General features: G+C 40.7%; 1 protein-coding gene across 4 annotated transcripts in view; it reads right to left on the minus strand.

The window, feature by feature from the left end:
- The window catches only part of R3HCC1L (R3H domain and coiled-coil containing 1 like), a 225,134-nt gene that overhangs the window by 157,085 nt on the left and 44,581 nt on the right, over positions 1-23,468 (minus strand). The window contains exon 1 of one of the 4 annotated variants that reach the window (XM_007478667.3): positions 10,263-10,410. The exons of 1 other annotated variant lie outside the window; for it this stretch is intronic. The gene's annotated coding sequence lies outside the window, so the exon portion shown is untranslated. Of the gene's footprint in view, positions 1-9,819; positions 9,910-10,262; positions 10,411-23,468 lie in introns of those variants that run through there. 2 more of the 4 variants (XM_007478670.3, XM_016427822.2) reach the window with 2 other exon arrangements.

Here is a 23,468-nt window from a genome sequence, read left to right on the forward strand (position 1 = left end):
TCCCTCTGTCTGTCCCTTTTAAATGAGTTCCTACAGAAATAGTCCTGAGACAAATGGCTCTCCTAACTTTTCTTATAGTTAATGTCCAGTGGACTGCTATACAGGTGGATGGAATAGGAGCCTTTTGTGATTGAATTATTTAAAAAAAAAAGTATTGGAATGTATCTTAACTTCTCTAGGCTCACTAAAAGCATTTTTGAGACAAAGAGGGATGATACGTGCTTCATCCCATGCCTCCATGTTTCTCACTTGGTAACAGATCTAAAGCTGGAAGGAATCTTAGGGTTCATCAAAGCCAACCTTCTCATTTTACAGATGAGGAAACAAAGGGACAAGATTAAATGGCTTGCCCAAGTTCACACAAGTATCATTGGATACTTTTTTTGAAAGGTTACCATTCTATGTTGTCTGGAGCATATGGCAGGTGGAGAGCTCCTCCAAGAACCTCCAGTTAAAGAGGCTCCCAGAATAGTCATTTCTTCTTTTCTCTTTTGGACCTCTCCATTATTCTACCCCCTCCAACCTTCTTGAGCTGAGAAAGTTCTTCTTTCCTTCCCACTTTTCAGCTTCTTTTTTCATATTGTTCCTCTGCCCCCTTTATGACAGGGATTGTTTTTCTTTTTGCTTATATTTGTATTCCCACTGCTTCTAACAGTGCCTGGCACATCAAAAATACTTAATAGATGTTCATTATTGTCATCCATTAAAATATTGTTCTTAGATTTTTATAGGTCAATGTTCTTTCTGGGTAGTGATGATGATGGTGGTGGTGGTGGCGGCGATTAGTGCCTCCATATCCTTAATGTCTTGAACGCAGATTCATAAAATCATAAACTTAGGGTTGTAAGAGACCCTGGAGGTCATCCAATCCAATTCCTTCATTTTATTTTCTTTCTTTTTAAAAAAAAAAACCCTTGCCTTTTGTGTTACAATCAATACTAAATATTACTTCCAAGGCAGAAGAGTGGTAAGGGCTAGGCAATTGGGGTTAAATGACTTGCTAGCAAGTGTCTGGAACATTTGAACCCAGAACCTATTCATTTTCCAGATGGGGAAACTGAAGACCAGAAAGATTAAGTGATTTCCCCAAAGTTACATAGTAGTTAAGTGGTAGAATCAAGATTCAAACTTATGTTTTCTGACAGATAAGTGCTCTTTCCATAAATGCCTATTGAACTGAATTGAAATAACCTCCAAGATACAATCAGCTCCATGCATTGGTGAGGTAGAAGACTCAGGCTTTAATGCACCCTCTCCTTCTCTTTGACTTTATTTGGCATTTTAATTGCTTTGTAGGGTAGTTGTGAGGATGGAATGAGATATTTGTGAAACCCTTAGCACAGTGCATGTAGTAGGCACTACATGAATGCAGTTTTTTTTCTTTCTCCATTATATGCATGTGTCTTTCTGCATCCAATACACATTTTCTCTTTCACAGTGCCTTGCACCGTGTGTTCTATATTTAATAGGGGCTTAATGGATATTTGTGAAACTAGATCAAATAGTAGGACAACATTTAGTCATTTCAATGATTCCAGTGTCCAGGCCCAGATAAATTACAGTTCAGGAGTGAAGGGACTTGAAGATGAGCTCTCAGGGCCACTACTACTAATCTCTGAGAAATTGTCAAGAATGGGAAACATGTCAGAAGATTAAAGATGGACAAGTGGTTGTTCTAATTTTTAAAAAGGAGACGACAGCAGATTTTAAAAACTGCGAACCTATAAATAAAATCAAGCCCTGACAAAAAAAACCAAAACAACAACAAAAACCCCAAATAGCTAACAATTAAATAGCTCTTCAGAGATTGCAAAGTGCCTTATATATATTATCCTGTGTGGTCCCCTAAACATCCCTGTAAGGTAGGTGCTACCCTGTTTTGCAGATGAGGAAACTGAGGGAGAGAGAGGTTAAATTATTTGTCTGAATGCATGATAAAAATTTTAGAATGGTTTTTCAAATAAGAGGTTAATAAGCACTCAGGGGAAAAAAGCACAATCATTAACTGTTGGGAGAAAAAAAGAGATAATGTAGGTAAAGCACTTTGTAAACCACACAATGCAATCTACATGCCAATAATAATTTTTTAATGTGGGAAGTAGCAATGATCTGTAGGTAATTTTATCTGTGTAGGGAATTCCCAGTAGAAAAACTCCTTCCACCAAAGGAGACAGGGAAACTCCTCTGTGACTTAGAGAGACACCTTGGGCAATGAGAAGTTAAATGTTTTGCAGATCATCAACTATTTAATAGTTATCAGAGACATGATTCGATCTCAGATCTTTCTTGACTCTGAAACTGGTCCTCATTCCTCTAGTACGTGCTGCCTTGCTTGTTAATTATTACCATCACCATTTTTATTAATACTGGGTTAACATTATCCCATTTCATTTTCTTATTTTGGTATGATTTACAGGCTATCTTGATCTCAGAAATCAACCAAGCAATAGGACGCCCTTTAGAAGATAAAAATAAATCTACTCAAAATGTGGAATGCTTTTTGAGTCATTTTTTTCAGTCATGTCTGACTCTTTATGACCCCATTTGGAGTTTTCTTGACAACGATAATGGAGTAGTTTGCCATTTCCTTCTCTAGCTCATTTGACAGATATGGAAACTGAGGCAAACAGGGTGAAGTGGTTTACCTAGAATCACACAGCTAGTAAGTGTCTAAGGTCAGATTTGAACTCAATAAGATGGGTTTTTTCTGACTTCAGATCATGTTCTTTATACACGGTGCCACCTAGCTGCCATATTGAATATTTTACAAGCCAAAGGATTCTGAACTCACCCATTCCAAGGCAGCTAAAAGTAACCAGGGAGCTAGGAAGTATAGTACTGGGTCAGAATCAAGAATATTTATGTTTAAAGTTATTTGGCACTTACTCTTTTATGATCTGGGGGAAACCAACAAATTAAGCATTACTTAATTACCATATGCCAGGCATTATGCTAAGTCCTAGGGTACAAAGGAAGGCAAAATAGCCTCTACCCTCAAGAAACACACTGTAATGGGAAAAACAATATAAAAAATTGTACATACAACATGTATAAAATCTAAATGGAAGATAATCAGATAGAAGGCCCTCTTGCATGTATTTCGTAGTGGAGGAAACTGAGAAAGCCTCCTGCAGAAGGTGAGATTTGAGCTTTGTCTTGAAGAAGGCCAGAGAAGATGGGAAGTGGAGGTGAGGAGGAAGAGTATTCCAGACATGGGAGACAGCCTAGGGTGAGATCCTAGAGAAAATCTGAGAGAGAATTGGATCAAATAATTATCCCTAATGAGAAGTAGGAATATCCCTTTTACTGTGACTTGGAGGAGGGGCAGGAGGAATGAGGATGCTCACAGTGGATGGCCTCTGTTTCTCAGAGAAGGAAAGGCTAGGCCATCTACTATAAATGTAGAGAAGTCAGGGGCCAGTTGGGGTGAAGGGAGAGAGGAAAATGTTTGGAACAGTCATTGTAGGAAATGAGATAGGGAATCGATAAAGGCAGAGAAGGATTGTCAAGCCGCACCAAGGGCTCAACTAAGGTTATGTGCTATAAATTTTTACTGGGTGAAATCAGCTCAATTTTGTGATTTTCTCTAGGGATGATCCATAGCCCTGGGGCAAGAACAGAAAAACTGAGCAGTGGGGGGTTATTCAGAAGATAAGGATTTGTAGATCAGGGACTGTAAAAGCATAGAGGCAAGGGATTCTGGGATTCTTGCTAGTGAAGCAAAATTCCCAGCACCTCACACAATGCCTTGCTCACAGTAGGCACTTAATAAATGGGTGTTGATGAATGAAAGTAGGAGAGCATGGTATCAACACTTCAGATGGGTGGCCAGGACACCTAGAATATAAGGAGGTAGACAAGGAGGATACTGATGAGGGAAGGGGGCTGAAGGTTATGATAAAAAAGGAAGGCTGGAAATGAGAGAGGGAGAAAGGGGGGTGGAAGTTTAGAAGGGTGCAAATGGAGATGGAATGGTGAAGATTTACATCATAGGATCATATAGGGGCAGGAGTGATCTGGAGCCAGCTTCTCAAGAGTCAGCAATTAAATTTTCAGTGTGATCATTCACACCTTATAAATCAGGGCATGATTTATTTAGTTGGTTATCTAGACTTAGAGTGAAAAAAAGGTTAATAATGCAAAATAAATTCTGAAAATATATGCAATTTTTTCCCTCCTGGAGAGCTAGTTGTTAAATACATACCAGAACATTCCTGGCTAGAGGCCATCTAGTCAACCTCTTCATTTTACAAATGAGGAAACTAGAACCCAAAGAAAAGTGACTTGCCCAAGGTCATACAGGTAGTAAATGGCAAAGGCAGAATTTGAACCCAAGTCTTCTGACTTAAATCCAGCACTCTCTTCTCTCTTAAAACTCTTAGATTAACAATAATTATGAGAGTTGGTGAGGTCCTAGGTGGATTATTTTTGTGAAGAAGTAGAAAAGAATATAGTTGGGGTTAGGAATAGATCAGTGGTGTAAAATTCAAATAAAAGGGGCTGCTATGTGGCTCAAAGGATAGAGAGCCAGGCCTGGAGACCTGAAGTCCTGGGCTCAAATTTGACCTCAGATACTTTTTAGCTATGTGACTGTGGTCAAGTCACTTAATCCTAGTTGCCTACCCCTTGCCATTCTTCTGCCTTGGAACTGATAGTATCAATTCTAAGAGAGAAAGTAAGGGTTAAAAAAATCAAATAGAAATGGGTTGGGGTGCCACTAAGCCATACACAAGGCTTCCTGCAGGCAGTATATTGACTTAAAACTATACATAATATTATCTATGTTTTATTGTATTTTTATTTATTTTGTTAAATCTTCTCCATTTACATTTTAATTTGTTTTAGCTGCACTCAGGAATGTTGTGGGCTGTGTGCAGTCCCAGAGCTCCATGTTTGACACCTCTGGTATAGTGTATCCATTAAGAAGTAATTGTCCAGCTGTACTCTGTGCCAGTCAGACCACATCCATCAATGAATCAATCAATCAACAAGCTTTTGCTAGAGAACTACTCTGTGCCAGACCCCATGCTAGGTGCTGGGAAATCAAAGACCAAAGCAAAACAGTCCCCACCCTAAAGAAGCTGAAATTCTATAGGGGGATCAGTGATGTACACACATAAGTATATATGTGTAACCCATATAAGCAACCTCCAAGGATCCCTTTGAGTCTTGGGTCTCCAGAGTTTGGCCACATCTCTCCTTTGGGATTCTAGAGGTACCCTCTAAGTGGTCTGGGGGTGATTCTCTATGGATATCGAGTCAAACTTCTATTGGTATGCCTTGTTCCAAGATTATTATCTATATTTTATGTATTATATTATATATTATTACATTATCTATCTCTATATATACATATCACATCATATATGAGCCAAGAGTTCTTAGAAAGGGATATTTACTAAGAAGGTATAGTAAGAAAGATTGAAGGCAAAAGGAGTAGGAGTAGGAGACAACAGAGGCTGAAATGGAGAGTGTCATGGAAACAATGAACATGAACTTGGATAGACTTTGAGGGCTAGTAGAGGATAGAAGGACCTGGAAAACTATGGTCACAAAGACTTGGACAGGACTGAACAACAACAGTAGTAAGAAGAGGTGGCATAAAAACATCCCCCCAAAAGTCTGTGACACTTTTCCAGAAGTATATACAGAGTTCTGGAGAAATTGAGCTCCAGCTCAGAGGATACTTGTGGCAAAGTAGTAATACATTTCCTGATTCTTAGAAGTCCTCTTCCTACACCCCCCCCCACCCATTCATGGGTGGTAAAAGAATGTTCTCTTGAGCAAGATGAATATTTGTCCAAACTGTTCTTAACTCCAGATCTAGACACTGTTTCTAATCTCTGCTCTCAAATGGTCAACAAGCATTTATCAAATACTTTATATTTGCCCAAAATTGTGCTAAAATACTAAGAGTATACAAAGAACAAGAATAAAGTCTCTTCCCTCAAAGAACTTGCATTCTTCCCCCCCCCCCCCAAACCTTTACCTTCCATATTATAATCAATTCTGTATATTGGTTCCAAGGCAGAAGAGTGGTAAGGGCTAGGCAACTTGAGTTAAGTATGTGAGCTAGGAAGTATCTGAAGCCACATTTGAACTCAGGACCTCCTGTCTCTAGGACTGGTTCTCAATCCACTGAGCCAGCTAACTGACCCCAAGGATCTTACATTCTAATGGGGGAAGACAACTGAAAAATGGGAAGAGAAGAGGGACTGAGGAGGAAGTTATCCAGCTTTGGAAAGTATGGTGAAGAAGTCTGCATTATAATTGAGTGAAAAACGAAGAGATGGATGATGTGAGCTCCCTCTTTAAATGGAAGTTCTGTGAGAAGTCATCCCTTCTAAGGGAGGGACCCAGGGGCTGGGGATACTCTTGGAGTTCAGAACTGAAGTGATCTTCTAGGATGAAAGGTTTTCTGGGGCATGATGGAGGAGCCGGGAATTCCCAGGGGAATGATACTAGAAAGATGTTGGGAAGATGGGGTCTCAAAGATCCTTCAGACTGGGGGCAGCCGGGTGGCTCAGTGGATTGAGAGTCTGGCCTAGAGATGGGAGGTCCTGGGTTCAAATCTGGCCTCAGACACTTCCCAGCTGTGTGACTCTGGGCAAGTCACTTGACCCCCATTGCCTAGCCCTTACCACTCTTCTGCCTTGGAGCCTATACACAGTATTGACTCCAAGACGGAAGGTAAGGGCTTAAAAAAAAAAAAGATCCTTCAGACTCTACTGAACCCACAAGGTCCTCTTCTACCCAAAGGGGTTCAGGTGGGGGGGAAAGGCCTGGCCCCAGTTGAAGCTGAAGTAAAAAACGTTCAAATAATTCCTCCTGAATTGTATTCTGGGGAGCCACACTTGCTCTAGTTTCTGGAATGACTTCTTTCTCAATCTAATCAATAATTTATAGATGACCACTGGGTTATAGCCAAGTTTCCTCAGCCTATTCAAACATTATTTTTGAACAAAAGAGCTGCATTTATGAGGACTTTCACACTTAGGCTAAAGTCCATTTTATACATACATATATGTATGTATGTATATATATATATACATAGGTATATATATATATATATATATATATATATATATATATATATATATATATATATATATAAATAACTCTTACTTTCTGTCTTAGAACTGCTACTAAGAATAGGTCCTAAGGTAGAAGAATGCTAAGGGCTAGGCAGTCTAAGAAATGTTTGAGATCAAATTTGAACCCAACTCCATGCCTGGCACTATCTATGTATGCACTGAGCAAACTAGCTGCCCCATTCATTGTAGTTTGATTGAGACCTGTCCTCACCTAGTTAAGGTATCAAAACTAAAATGAGGTGTGGTAATTTTGACTTCACCCTTACACAGATGCTGTTCCTATAGAATGTATACAAAATGTATGGGTTTTCAAGAAGGACTAGCACTTCTGTATGAAGGCTTGTCAAACCCTGTTCAGGGCTGCCGGTTCACCTTTGGTGGCCACCTGGCACTCAGCTTCACTGCTGTGGCTCTAAGAAGTTGTAAGATGCTCAATGGCCACACCCTAGTAAACCATCTTGGCAGATGGGCTAAACCAGGTTGAGGGTAAACCTCATTTAATACATAGCCACAATAGGGTACATAAAAAGAAAAGTGAAAATGTTCCCTATAATTGCTTAATATACCTTAGAAGCCACATTTCTAAAGGATCAAACTTTCACTCCCAATTATTACAGTTGTTTTCCCACAAATACCAAATGAACAAATACAATGGCATTTACCTGTTTCATATCATTAATAATGTAAATGGGCAACTGGGCTTCAAATCTATTTGTACTATTTAAGACGTGAATCATGTTTAGCACTTTCAAAATTTCTGCAGCTTCAATTGGGATTTTTGAAGATCTTGATAAACTGACTACAAATGAAGATTACTGAAATATTCTGAAGTGAGTTTTCAGATGAAGTTAGGTAGGCTAAAGGCCAGAGTTTACTCAGAATTATTTTGTCACTTCTCTGGGTCACAAATTTGTTGGTGAATTAGGGGACTCTCTCAAGCATGTGATGACTTCACTGGGTGGAGTAGGCAGATGAAAGCAATTTGTTCCAATGGCCGTAAAAGCTATGTGGACCACTTAGAGGTTGGTTCCAATGGCCATAAAAGCTAAGGCAATATGGACCACTTAGAGGTTGGTTAGACGTCAAAGAAGCCAGTCATCCACCAAATCTTTGGCCATCACCAGTCATCATGACTTTTGTCTTACCACAGGGTGTGGATGGCTCTGGAAGAGAGAGTGAGGCTGATGACTGTGCAACTCTCCCCCATTTTAAATCCAATTCATGCACAAGTCAAGACATAGCCCAGTGATGTCATGAGTCCTCTTTGAAAACAGACAAATAATAACAAACATAACAGTACAAAACAGTAATTCAGTAGGGGAGGCCCTAGCAGCAAAAGGTTCAAGAAAGTTCTCTTATAAGCGGTGGCATTTGAGGGGAACCTTTGAGGAAATTAGAGGTGGAAGTTGGAGGGGCTGCATTCTCAACACTGAAAAGGCACAAAGGTGAGATGGAGTGTCAATGGTCAGGAACCATAAGGATATTGTGGTCACCCCAAGAGGCATGTTAATTAGAATAACTTGTAAAATGCTCAGAGCAGAGTTCTGGGAATAGTAAAGGATGAAGAAATAATTCATTTGAGGGATGGTAAAAAGAAATTAGGGATGGAGAAGAGAAGACTTAAAGGTAATATGATTGGCTATTTTTGATGATTGGAAAAAAACTGCCAAGAAAAAGGAATAATCATAACTAGCATTCATATAATTTTTTAAGATTTATAAGCACTTTATAAATGTTATCTTCTTTTATTTTCCTAACAACCCTAGGAGGTAGGTGCTCATATAAATCCTAAATGAAGGAACTAAGAATGACAGAAATGTCATTAATCAGTGTCTTGAATGCATATCACAGATTCCAGAGAGAGTACTCTCTCTAGCTGCCTATGTTGTCTTCAAGGGCTGAATTAGGACACAGAGATGGAAAATCTTTGGGAGGCAGATTTTTAGTTCATGATAAAGAGAACATTTCTGACAATTAGAGCTATCTAGCAATGGACTGGGATGTCATATTAAGTAGTGAGCTCTCCATTACTACAGGTAAGCAAAAAGAGGTTGAATGACCATTTATCAGAAATACTGTAGAGGGGATTCATGCCTTGAGAGGAAGGGTGGCTTCAAAGGTGCTTTCCAGTTCTTATTTTCTATGGCATTGCCTGCAGTGGGTTTGAAGACTGGGCTGGTCCAGCATTAGTGCCAGAGGTGGGTTCTCAGTATTACACGACTGTGTGCCCAATGGATGAGGTAGGGCTTTCCTTGGGCCCTTAGGTTTGGCACTCTTTGGGCTATTGCTGCTATGAAGCCTCCAGGCTATGCACACACAGGCCTGTTGCTTCCAGATCTGCTCAGAGCCCTGGGGCAGCTGGCATTGATTTTGTTTGTTTCCTTAGAAAGAACAGTATTGATCGGCTGCGCTGTGAAACCTGGCTCCTAGGTCCTGCAGTTCCAACAAACAATTCCCTTGTCTTCTACATCTACTTCAAAGTCTCCTAGACTTTCCATTCTATTAAGTCCAGCTTGCAGTTAAGCTTCCTTGTGCCAGATATCCCCATTCCCACCCCCCAGTCCTGCAAGTAAAGATCTTTCTTGGGGTCATTAACACAATTTTACAGTTGGAAGTCATCTCTAATGACCTGACAAAGGTTCTGATGGTTGATCAACAAACTGTGAAATCACAACCAGCCTCTGGGAAAAAAAATTGTACAGTAGGTAAAGTCTGAGTTTCTTACCTCCTTTACCTCCCAAAGTCCCTCAGTTCTTTCTGATCCTTGGGTTCCCGGTAGACTGAGGCCCTACCTGAAACTTCCTTGTGTTCTAAACAGTTCTTAAAGGAAAAGTGTGCTTTAGTGAAAAGAATACTGGATTCTGGAGTCTGTTCTAGGATTTAAGTTCTGCTATTTACTACCTCCTCATCTCTAAAATGAAGGGAGTCAACTAGATTGCTTCTAAGCTTCCTTCCACATAGAATTCCCTTATCTTATGATCCTTCCCACTATCCAAATTTACCTGGTCTCTGTTCTATTCTATCCTAGTCTAGGCCAAGCCAGCTACTCTGATAAAACAACATCTATGAGTATAGGTACTAACAGGTTAATTATAATGCTTATGGACCTTCCATCCCCACCCTACCCCACACCCTCCTGCTTTAACAAGGGATTTCTAGAAGCCATACCTTAATTCAAAGCTTCCATGCTAATGGTCACATCTGAGATCTATATTTGTTTTTATCAGGCTGCCTCTGCATTAGACATATCCCTTCCTTGGCATCCATGTACTCTCCTTTTCTGGAATCTTCCATTCTGGAAACTGCCAGCTCTGTGTTGAAGAGGGGCATGGCCTCTTTAACCAATTGCCAGCATCTTCCCTCTCTGTGACATCAGAAATGGGTAGTCAGCCCAGTTCTCTAAAGGGAAACTTCCCTTTGCCTTTTCACATATTTTCTCACTTCTGATCAATTCTTCTCCCTCATCACTGAGCTACTTGGGGTGGAAGGCTTAACCCAGGCAAACTATGAGAAGTGACAAGATCCCTGTGTAACTAACCTATGATTTAAGACTTGTCAAATCTTGAAACAGCTAAATTGTTCTATGGAATACCAGACTTGGTGTCAGGAAGATCTGAGTTTGAATTCTATACCAGACCTTTATTAGCTGTGACTGTGCAATTTTTGTTTCCTCATCTGCAAAATGTAGGGTTGGTTTTCATCAATAAATCACCATTTATTAAGTATCTAGGTAGTGTGCTAAATGTTGGGGATACAAAAAGAGGCAAATGACAGCCGCTGCCTTCAAGAAGCTTATCATCTAAGGGGGAAGGGAGACAATAAACAAGGAACATATAGGAGAAATAAAAAATAATCAACAGAAGGGAGGCACTGGAATTATGAGGAATTGGGGAAGGCTTCCTGTAGAAAGTAAGATTTTAATTGGAACTTAAAGGAAGCCAGGGAGTTCAGTACTTGGAGCAGAGGAGAGAGAACATTTCAGGTATGGGAGAGAGCTAGAGAAAATGCTGGGAGCAAAAAATGGAACAGAAAGTTGTCTTGTTTGTGAACAGCCAGGAGGCCAGTACCACTGGATTGAAAAGTATGTGCTGGGGAATGATGTGTAAGATGACTGGAAAGGTGAGAAGGGGACGAGGGCAGGAAGGACTTTGAACACTAAACAGACCATTTTATATTTAATCCTGGAGTCAATAGGGAGCCCCTGGAGTTTATTGAGTAAGGACACTCCTAGATCCCTTCCAGTTCTAAATCCTGTGGTCTAAAAATTATTGCACCCAAAGTCCATCAACAAAAACCAAGGTTTATCTTTTGCTCTGTACCCCTCTTCCCTTGTCCTTGTTCTCCCATGCCCCAGACTTTGGGTGTCTCAGGTTAAGTCAGATGCCTTCCCTTGGGTGGGTTAAAATGTTCCCTTAATAAAGGCTTTTAGCATCACTGGCCAGTCTGACACTTTTGTGAAAATCTCTAATTCCCAAAGTAGCCGCAAGAGCCTGGGACAGTGTGTTAATGGATTTACGGACTCAAAGAACACTTAGTTCAGTGGCCTCTTCCTTGCCTCCAAGACATTTTATAGACAGGAATACTGAGCCTCAGATATGTTCCTTGTCAGGCACAAGATCAGAAGTTAGAGACAGAGCCTCCTGGTCCCCTGACTCCCAGACCAGTTGTACTTCTCCTGTACTGTACTACGCTGCCTCAAAACCCATGAGATATGGTGACTGCACTCAAGCTATAAAACTAGACTACTCACTGGCCTCCTTACAGGATTCAGATTTTTCCAACTTCTTGCCCTTATTCACAAAGTATCTTAAGCTTAAATCTCCTGTCCTTCCGCTCCCACCTGGTCCTTTTCCCTCTCTCTTTGGAAATCCTAATGTTCCGCTGAGGCCCAAGCTCAAATGTCACTTCCATCAAAAAGTCCTGATGTTGGGGACCTCTTCTCCTTTGGAGTTTACATAGCCCTTTCTTCAGGCCTCTTGGGCACTTGCCATGTTGTATTTTGTTTAAGGGGGATGTGAACTTTGCCATGGCTACAGAAATTCTTCAAGAGGCTGCCCTTGCCCTCCTTCTTCCAATGTTTCTAGAAGAGCCTGCTTAGAGGTTTATTGGACCTTCAAGCGAATTTGTACCATATCGTGCACATAGTAGGTGCTTAATAAAGGCTTGCTGAATTGGGTGACTTGATGTTATTGGGGGATAGGCTAGATGCTGAAAAGGCAAACAGAAAGGAGTATGCTTTTTTCTCGGTCTCAAAAAAACTCACGTGGCTATCTGGAGCCAGTGTGAGACCAACAATCAATCAATCTGCATTATTAAGTGCTTGTTATATAGAAGACACTATAATAAACAAGGAAAGACAAAACTTGTCCCTGCCCACAAGAAGCTTACATTCTCATGAGTAATACAACATGGAATCAAATAGGTACAAAGAAGATACATACAATGTAAGTGGAAGATAATGTTGGGTATCCCAGGGGATATATAAGAAGGTAGATTCTAGAAGCTGCTGGAATAGGGAAAGGGGAGGAGTAAATATAGTTCAGTTGTCCTAACTGATAAGTAAGGGCATAGGACCTTCTACTGAACAGGATGAATCTACACATCTGTCTGGGTATGCAGTTTATTAGATTTTGGGGTGTAGTTCCAAATTACTCACCAGAATGGCTATAAAACAGGAGTTTTATCAGGATTTGCTCAAAAAGGAGGCCCTGAACTCTTTCTCATTGGTATATTTATAAATATTTGTAAAGTACTTAGCACAGTACTTGCCACATAGTAGGCACTATATATATTTATTCACTTCCCCTTTCTCCTGTGGGAAATGGTACTTGTGTATAGGGGCACTAATAATGCGTCTACTGGCTGCCTTTCCTCTGTTATTTATTTTGTTAGTCTATCCCAATTAAATAACTTGCCATTTGATTTATGGTTCCTGCTTATTCTATTAGTAGAGAATACACTGTATGGGGGCTTGAGTCATATCTTACCTACACATTTAATCTAGTAACTCATGGGAATTCCAGACTGAATGGAATATGAATGTTACATTTGTATTATAATTACGTATCTGTGTAGGGGCTGTATCTTATTTACCTTTGTATCTTGCTTAGAGCTTAGCAAAGGATAGATAGTAAAAGGAGGAGTTTTAGTCACCGCCAAATACTTAACTCTTATATGCCAAGCACTGTGTTAATTGCTAATATAATTAACTAGCTGCAAATTCAAAAACATAACTACCCCTTCCCTCAGGGAATTTACTTTTTTATAACCTCCTACCTTGGTTCTAAGGCAGAAGAGTACTAAGGGCTAGGCAATGGGGGTCACGCTAGGAAGTGATGATGACAGATTTGAACCCAGGACCTCTCATCTCTAGGTCTGAATCTCAATCTACTGAACCATCTACCTGTCCCAAAGTTTGCATTTTAATAGGGGGGCAACAGACACATATATAGGGACATAGGATACCTCAGAGGCACCTGGGAGGACTGGGAAAAGCTTAAGTCAGAGTCTGACACTGGAACTGAGTTGTGAAGGAGACCAGAGATGCCAGTGGACAGTGGTGAAGAGGGAATGGATTGTGGAAGGCCTTAAATGCCAGGTAGAGAAGTTTGCATTTTATTTAAGAGACAATGGGAAACAGAGTGGTTATTTTTGAACAAGGGAGTGATATATGCTGAAGTCTGTTAGGGTCAAATCTAGTTATAAAGAATTGATTTTCAAAGAACAGACCATGAGGTTTTCTTCAAGAAGCCAAAGGTAGTAGAGGGTAGCCTATCATTGTATAATATTAACATAGATTCCAATCATGAGGGACAGCCTCTATTGGCAAGGAGAGGAATGTTTAATATAAGGAAGAGCAAGAAGGCCAATTTAGATGGGCCATATAATTTGTGGAAGAGGGGGATGTCGCATTAAGTCGAGAGAGATGGGATGGGGCCAAATTATGAAGAACTTGAGATTCCAAACAGAAGAGGTGTTTTTTTGTTTTTGTTTTTTTTTTGTTTTTTATTTTTATTTATTTAGTCAATTTAGAACATTATTCCTTGGCTACAAGAATCACATTATTTCCCTCCATCCCCTCCCCTCACCCTTCCTGTAGCCAATTTCACTGGGTATTACATGTGTCCTTGGTTAGAACCTATTTCCATGTTGTTGGTGTTTGTATTAGGATGTTCATTTAGAGTCTATATCCCCAGCCATATGTCCTCGACCCATGTATTCAAACAGTTGTTTTTCTTCTGTGTTTCTACTCCCACAGTTTTTCCTCTGAATGTGGATAATGTTTTTTCTCGTAGATTCCTCCAAGTTGTTCAGGATCACTGCATTGCCACTAATGGAGAAGTCCATTACATTAGATTGTACCACAGTGTATCAGTCTCTGTGTACAATGTTCTCCTGGTTCTGCTCCTTTCACTCTGCATCAATTCCTGGAGGTCTTTCCAGTTCCCATGGAATTCCTCCACTTTATTATTCCTTTTAGCACAATAGTATTCCATCACCAACATATACCACAATTTGTTCAGCCATTCCCCAATTGAAGGGCATCCCCTCATTTTCAAATTTTTGGCCACCACAAAGAGCACAGCTAGGAATGTTCTTGTACAAGTTCTTTTCCTTATTATCTCTTTGGGGTACAAACCCAGCAGTGCTATAACTGGGTCAAAGGACAGACAGTCTTTTATCGCCCTTTGGGCATAGTTCCAAATTGCCCTCCAGAATGGTTGGGTTAATTCACAACTCCACCAGCAATGAATTAATGTCCCTACTTTGCCACATCCCCTCCAGAATTCATTACTTTCCATAGCTGTCATGTTAGCCAGTCTTCTAGGTGTGAGGTGATACCTCAGAGTTGTTTTGATTTGCATCTCTCCGAAACAGAAGAGTTTATATTTGATCCCAAAGTTAATCAGGGAGCCAATGAAGATTATTGAGAAGAGAGAATGAAGTGGCTAAATCTACTCTTCAGGTATATCAATTTGGCAGTAGTAGAAGATTGATAAGAGAAGAGAGACTTGAGGGAATTGGAGAGTATTACAATTGTCCAGGTGAAAAGGGGAAAGAACCTGAACTAGGACTGGGGTTATACGAGTAGCCATAGAAAGAAGAGAACGTATGTGAGAGATGTTGTAGAGGTAGAAAGAACAAAATATGGCAGCTGGTTGTGGGTATGTGGGATGAGCAAAAGTGAGGAGCATCCCTAGGTGACCAGAAGGAGCTTAATTAATAAATACTTGTTGAACCTATGTTAATACTATGCAATGATAGGCTATCCTCTACTCCCTCTGGCTTCCTATAGAAACTTCATGGACTGTACTTTGAGAAACATTTCTTTATAACTAGAGTTGACCCCAACAGGATCAACCATATATCATTCCCCTACCCCCAAACGGACACTGTTTCTCCATTGACTCTTGAATAAAATGCAAACTTCTCATCCTGGCATTTAAGATCTGCTACAATCCACCTTCTATTTAGAGAACATCTAGTTCAATGCTTAAGTCATTTCACATAATACATTTTGAAGACAGAGAACCCGAGTCCAAGAAATGTTGCAAGTCATATCCAGGGTGTCTTTTTCCATATGGCTTTCCCTTGAAAACTTCACATTTCAGTAAGTCTTAATTACTAGCTGATTCCCAAACATAAAAGCCCATTTCCCATCTTCATACATTTGCACAAGCTATTTCCCATACTTGGAACCCAATCTCTCCTGAGAATAGTCAGAGCTGAGAGTCAATTGGATCTGAGAACACTTAGCAAGGTCCAGGAGAGAGCTCCATAATGTCACCAGTAGAAGATACCAGCATCTTTGGCATGTCCGAGGCTTGAATTTCTACTCTATGAACATGTGTCCTATTATACATGTTCATGAAGGTGTCTCTGCTAAATGGATGTATGCCGATATATCCTATTGATCTTATAACATCCCACTCTTCCCACTGAGTGTGTTTATTTTTATGGGAGATGGGGCTCAGGGATTACTGGGGCAATGTTATCTTTACATCTTAACATTTTTACACCGATTTAAAAAAAAATCTTTACCTTCTGTCTTAGAATAGATACCTAAAAAGATATCTATTCTAAGGCAGAAGAGTGAGGCAGTTAGGGTTAAATGACTTGCCCAGGGTCATATAGCTAGGACGTATCTAAGAATTTATAATGATATTTTATTCAAATGATTGAATGGACTCATGAGTTATAATGTAGGATTCTAACCTTTAACCTGAGGTAAATGACTAGATCCCCTAGATAAAGTAGGCCCACACATCATATATTCTTTCATCCTTATTCGTATAAATCTTAATATAGTTTATCTAAAAATGTATCTTCCCTGAGGGCAGGGACTGCTGCATCTCTTTGCACGTCTGATATAATGTTTTCCTCATAATTTATTGTTGTTCTATCATTTCAGTCATGTCTGACTCTTCATGACCCCATTTGGATTTTTCTTGGCAAAGACCCTGAAGTGGTTTGTCACTTCCTTCTCTAGCTCATTTTACAGATGAGGAAACTGAAGCCAACAGAGTTAAGTGACTTGTCAAGAGTCACATAGCTACCAACTACTGAGGAAGGATTTGAATCCAGTTCTTCTTGACTCCAGGCCTGTCACTGTAGCCAATGGGCCACCTACCTAATAATAAAAGGTTTTAATTATCTAATTGAATAATTACAACTCATCCTGCTAACAACCAAGGACTACGACTCCTCTCTTTCCCTACAACCATGACATGACCACTGAAAATATTCAATAGATAATTGCTAAATATTCAGAAATCTTTCAGTTCCTCTGCCTCCTCCTTCCCATTGGGCAATGAAGGTAGAATGAACAAGTTGGCACTGGGCAGCCCTAATATATATGTATCCTCTCATAAACACATAACTATCAGCATCGCTAAGGTCAAGAAGTGGGTCTATTTTCTTCCCTTGCAAACACAATCCCGACAAACCTTTCTTACCATTTCTTTTCCCTTTAAAGATGACTTTAATATTCAGTATATTTGGATTTCCCTTGCATTAAAAGGATACAGGCAGAGGGAAGCAGACAGGTAAAGCATCCCATACACTCTAAGGGAGTTCCATACTCCAGGGCTCCCTTTACACTCCCCGAGGGCTAATCATGAAGTCCCTGCGAATACTGGTGAATTATTATTTTTTCCTAGAAGAGTACACTTCAGTGTTCTGTGTACGATGGAAGCAGATAGATCAGGTAGAAGGGTTCAGATGATGGAATAGACAATAGGGAACAATTAAAGTTTCTTGAGGAGGGGAGCAATATGATGAGAATTGTTTTAGGGAGACTAGTCTGTACCACTGTGCAAGATGAATTGGAGCAGGAGTGTCTGGAAGCAGAGAGCTTATGAGAAGCATAAGAACTGAGAAAAGGCCATTGAATTTTGCAAGGAAATCATGGGTAACCTATTAAAGAGTAGTTTCAGTGCAGTGGTAGAAGCCATGCTGTGGGGATTAAGAAGGAAATGGGTAGATGGCAAGTATATATATAAACAAGGCAGGTTGTGAAGAGCTTGAAATGCCAGATGGAAGAATTTATATTTGATCTGAGAGATATCGGGAGCCACTGGAGTTTATTGGGTGCAGAGGATGGAATCAGACCCACATTTCAGCAGTACCACTTTAGCAGCTGTGTGGAGGATAGATTGGCATGGGGAGACATTGGAAGCAATTGGAGGTTATGGTAATAGTCCAGGTGAATGCAGGTGACACGTTGAAGAAGCAGTCAACCAAAGGACAGGGAATTAGGTACATGTAGAGCCAATGAGTCTCTCCCTCAATGGACGTGCACAGGTATGGGTTCTAACTATGGGAACTTTTAATGGCAATTTATTTATCTTGTCCTCCCCACCTAGTATGAAAACTGGGAACTGTGGATAACTCCAGTCTAGATTTTCAGTTGGGCACCATGCTAATGGACTTGGGCAAAGTACAGCATTGAACAATATGTATTTAATCATGGAAAAATGAACGTGAAAGTAATGAACTCCAATCAGCCATGTTACAGCATTAATAAAGGCTGCTTTCAATCTCCCACCCCATGAGTATTTGGGATCCTCCAAACTAATGACCCTAGCAATAGACTGAGTCTTTCTCTGTAGCTGGAGGGTAGTCGTCAATGGCTATGGGGTGAAAGACTTCAGTGAAGGATTGAGTCTGGGTCTGGGATTGCCTTCTTCCCATGCTCCTCTCTTCATGCATGCAGCTCCTTTCTCTGCATGGCTCCTGGTTGCACCATCTCTATGTAGGTCCCCAGCTTGGCTTGCCTCGGGGACTGCTCCCCACTTGCTGGGCTGCTGCTGTCTCCTTACTGCCTTGGTTCATCTTTTTGCTCCCTGTGGTTGTTAGCCCAGCAGAAACATCCATTATTCCTCCATCAAGTGGCAGGGGGAAGACTTCCTCCTTTACTTCACTGAGAGGAGGGGCAGGAGCATAGCTCCCCTCTGCCTTGGCAGGGAAATGACTCTACTTCTGCTCCACATATGCAGAGAGGGAGAGAGGAGAAAGGGAAGTATCTGAGAGTACCACTAGCTATACTTGGTAGCTAGTAAGCTTAGCATCTAAATCAAAAGGCTTTTTTTTCAAGACAGCAGATCCTAGAGCATTTTGAAGTTGGAAAGGAAGGAGCCAATGGAGAGATTAAAGAGTCTAGAGAGGGAGGATATAATTGAAAGAACAAAGTCCAAGAGAAGATAATAATGGATGTAGATGGCTAGATGGCTAAGTATATTGAAAGCCAGGCCTAGAGACTGGAAGTCCTGGGCTCAAATCTGGCCTCAGACACTTTCTAGGTGTGTGACCCTGGGCAAGTCACCCTCCCCTCCCCATTGTTAGCCCTAACCACTCTTCTGCCTTGGAACCAATATGTAGTATTGATCCCGAGACAGAAGGTATGAATTTTTAAAAAATAGACATTTATATATCACCTATAACCTATAGTTGGCTGAAACAAAAAATGTGGTATACAATGACTAACAATTACTATATCTGATGTGTGTTGTAATAAGCAGAAAGTTGGCTTCTTTTCCTCTTGCTCATCAAATTCATTTCAGTTTAAGTATTTATTAAAGGCAAGAAGCAGTATAGTCTATAGATAGACTATAGATAGAGAGCTGGCCACAAAGTCAAGAAAACATGAGTTCAAGTTCTACCATTGATGCATATTAACTGTGGAAAAATGGACAAATCATTGCTCTCCAGGTCCGAAGCACTTCTCAAGGCTAGATTTCAGAGGGGCAAAGAGTGAGGCCGAGAAATATTTGATTGTTAAAAAATAAATAAAATTGTAGAGTAGTTGCTGCCATATATTCGTGGCAGAAATTTCTTCTCCTAGAGTTGCACATGCTTTGAAAATGCATAGTACTTTACATACATTCTCTCATTTGAACCTGACCACTGGATTGCCAAGTATTGAGCCCATTTTTATTTTAAGAGATGAGAAGAATGAGACTTGGGAAAGATAATTGCCTTGATGGAGATCACACAGCTATAAAGAGTTAGAGGGATGATTTGAACTCAAGTCTTCCTGATGAATTCTAGGACTCTATGTACTATGACCCAGAATGCAGATGGGCATATGGGCAGGTGAGGATTCTCTTCTTTTTAGATAAGAAGAAAAGATGAGGGGAAAGGGCTTAGAGTAGAGAGGAAGCACTTCACTAGAAGGAAGGGATTAATGGATTTAATGGAAAGTGCGATGGTATTAGGTCCTTGGGATGGCACATTAGGGTTTTCTTTTGCTGTCTAGTAAGTGGACAAAGGACAAAATCCATAAGGGCAAAGAACAGCAAGACACAAGCTGGAGGGCATCAGCTCTTAAGGTTGTAAGAAGCAGTGGGCATCATGGAAGAGCCCTTGTCTTGGGGTAAGAAAGTCTGAGGTTTAAATCTCAGTTCTATGTTTTCAAAGCTGTGTGACCTTGGGCAAATCATTGCCAATGTCTCCCCTTCTTTGAGCCTCAGTTTCCTTATTTGTAAGTCAATTTCTCAGGTCCCTTCCAGTTCTAACATTTCATGTTTCTATGAAGGCTATGGATTGCCATGGCCTCAGTGGGTCTGGACACACCAGCTAAATCTCATGAGATCTGATCTTTCTGATAGGGCCAATGGCAGACACAATGAGATTTTTGCCACTTGGGGATCCTTCAACAAGCTCTAGCCATGCTGCAATGCTCCCTCCACCCTAATTAATTCTTGTTTGGGGGCCCTCAGCTGTCGTTATTCTTCATTGGCATACATAGCATTCAGGTGATAGCGTTTCAGTTGGAAGATTTCCTACTTGGGATCTCTATAGCCCTTCCTTACTGATAATGGACCCAGGCTCCTGGAGGGGGGCTTGGTAGAGGCTGAATGCCCTCCTCTCTGGTCCCCTGACACTGCAGGGGGGCAGGGGGGTCCCTAGGCACTAGCAGGGCTTGGGGAATGTCTAGACACAGTGGCTAGTTGCCTTTCACATGGTAGAGAAAAGCTAGACCCCACCTGTTAAGTTGATTTTTCTTTTCATATCGAGAGCGGCACTGATGAAGAGCGATAAGTGTCTTTCACTGGTGGGGAAAGGATTCTAATAACCACTGCTGATGACTCCTGCCCTGCACTGCTGAGATACAGAGCCTCATTCTTCTTCCCTTTAATAACCCCAGCATGACTGAGCTATACAAAGAACTAGCTCCTGGCCCTAACTCCCTTCTCCTCCCCCCAACTCCTCTTCCCCATCACCAAAGACCTTTTCCCATTTCCCCCTCAGTTTTCCCTAATTTTGTAGGGACCCCTGCCAAATTTCAGGGTCCCCTTTCATCTCTCTGCACTAAATCTTTCCTTTTCTTGCTCCGATGGGGTGACGAGGCTGCTTTTGGATCAGTGGTCATGGGATTGACTGCAGAAATGGTGACAGCAGTTATCACAGTGCCTGGCTTGTGGTAGGCTCTTTTTTTAAAAACCCTTACTTTCTTAGACTTAGTACAAAGTATTGGTTCCAAGGTAAAGGAGTGGTAAGGGCTAGGCAATGGGGGTTAAGTGACTTGCCCAGAGTCACACAGCTAGAAAGTGTCTGAGGCCATATTTGAACCCAGGTCCCCCCAACCCCAGGACCTGCTTTCTATTCACTGAACCACTTGGCTGTCCCCTGTAGTAGGCTCTTAATAAATGCTTCTTGTCTGACTTCCTGTTCCAGGAATTTGCCAGAATTTAGATAATAATGGTCATGATAATGATGGAAAAAAAAACATTTGCAGAATGTTTTAGTTATCCCATCTGATCTGAGCCTTATAGCTACCTTTGAAGCAGGTGCTATGAGAATTATCATTCCACTTTATAGATGGGAAAAGTGAGGCTTGAAGAGGTGTAGGGATCTATCCATGGTCACAAAACCAGTGTGTCATTGGCAGTTTAGATCCTAAGCTTCTCGAGGGCATGGACTGTCTTTTGCCTCTCATATCCTCAGCACTTAGTCCAGTGTCTAGAACCTAGTAGACACCCATTTATCGAATGGAATTGGCAGGATTTGAATACAAGTCTTCCAGACACAAGGTTCAACACTTTATTTATGATGGCCAATTTAAGATGTGGTGCCTACAACAGTCACTACATGCCACATTCTTTTGCCAGTTGCTTGTAGAATTTCCTTAGTAAACCCAGCCTCCCAGTTGCTAGCTCTGGAATTGGGATTTGCTGCTTTTGTCTGTGAAGTCATGATAAAAGAAATCCTGTGATTGGGTACATATGGCCCACTACAAATCTACTAATTTGCCCTGGATACTTCCAGATGGACACTTAATTGCTATTATAAAACCTTTTAAAAATAACTCTTACCTCTGTCTCAGAATCAATACTGTGTATCGGTTTCAAGGCAAAAGAGCAATAAGGACAGGCAATGGGGGTTAAGTGACTTGTCCAAGGTCACACAGCTAATAAGTATCTGAGGCTATCTGTGAATATATATATATGTATATATATATATTTGAGATGGACATATACGTACATATGCTCTATATAATAAGTACAAAGCAGTTAATAAAAAGTAGTGCGAGAGGAGGGACTTTTGTAGGTGGGGGCATCAGGAAAGCCATCATATAGAAGGTAGGGCTTAAGCTGTCTCTTGGAAGAAGAGAGGAATTCTGTGAGGCAGAATTGAGGAAGGACCTGGATGCTCATTGTACACATCCATCATTGGACGATGCCCTCAGGTCCTTTTAAGAGGTGTAGGGCTGTTGGCCCCATCACTAAATGGCCTGAGACTGCTGTGCTTATTCAGTCACTGTCTTCTTTTGATATTTTCTCTCTCTCTACCCTCCTCAAACTCCTCATTCCATCTGAGCCCTCTGCCCTTGCTGTCAGACTCTCAACGGTGACTTCTAGTTGCCGTCAGTGTGTCTGCCAGTAGCAATCTCTCTCACTTTTTCATTTGCTGCTTATAATTTTCTGTGAGCCAGGAAACCAGATAACCAACTTAGTAAGAATTATGTAAATGGTCTCTGAGTGAGGGACTTCCAATTCTCCTAGGAGCAATGTGTGTATGGGAATTTTATGATGCTTATTTTGGCTACTTACCTTCTTGGTTGCCAACTGGGTTTGGGATCTATAAACTGAAAGATACCTAGGTCCTGATAGGTCAAGTATTATTAATTATAATTAAATTACATATACAATATTGTTATATATAATTACATAATTAAGATTATTAAAAAATTCATTTTTAAAATCAATTCTGTGGCTCAGTTGCCATTTGAGAAATTCTTCTCTCTAAGCACCCAGTTCTTCCTGTATTACCCCTAGTCACAGCAGTGGCCACAATGTTCATCCCTTGTGGTGGCAGGAGGACTCTAGGTAAAACCAGAAAGAAGGCAAACCATCTCCACCTTCACTCGCTAAATTTGTTCCCATTTGCTTCCCAAAGTGAAGCAGCTGCTCTCCTTCCCATCTCCAATACATCTGATTCTTTCCTGCCTATATGTTTTTTCCCTATATTGCTTTTCCCCATCCTTAAAAAAAGGACCATCTTTTCCCCTTTGTCAGATTCCTACAGTTCCAGATCAAAACTATCCTTTTATACAAATGCTTCTCTGGCTACCCCTGCCTCCTGTTATTTGGAATTCCCTTTGCATAGATGCTCAGCACTGCACTTGCTTATATATTAAGCCAAAATTATTTTTCAGTTGTGGTGTCTGAATCTTCCATAGAATATCGGAGCTGGAAGAGACCTTAGAAATAAATCAGCTCACTTCATTCCCTCATTTTGTAGAAGAAAAAAACCTATTCTCTTTTCTTCTCAGACCTTACTCCTCCCTCATTTACCTGTGTTTTTCTTTTTTTAATTTTTAAAAATAACCCTTACTTTCCATCTTGGAATCATTACTGTGTATTGGTTCCA

The sequence above is a fragment of the Monodelphis domestica genome, chromosome 1 (assembly GCF_027887165.1).
Source record: "Monodelphis domestica isolate mMonDom1 chromosome 1, mMonDom1.pri, whole genome shotgun sequence".
Taxonomy (NCBI): Eukaryota; Metazoa; Chordata; class Mammalia; order Didelphimorphia; family Didelphidae; genus Monodelphis; species Monodelphis domestica.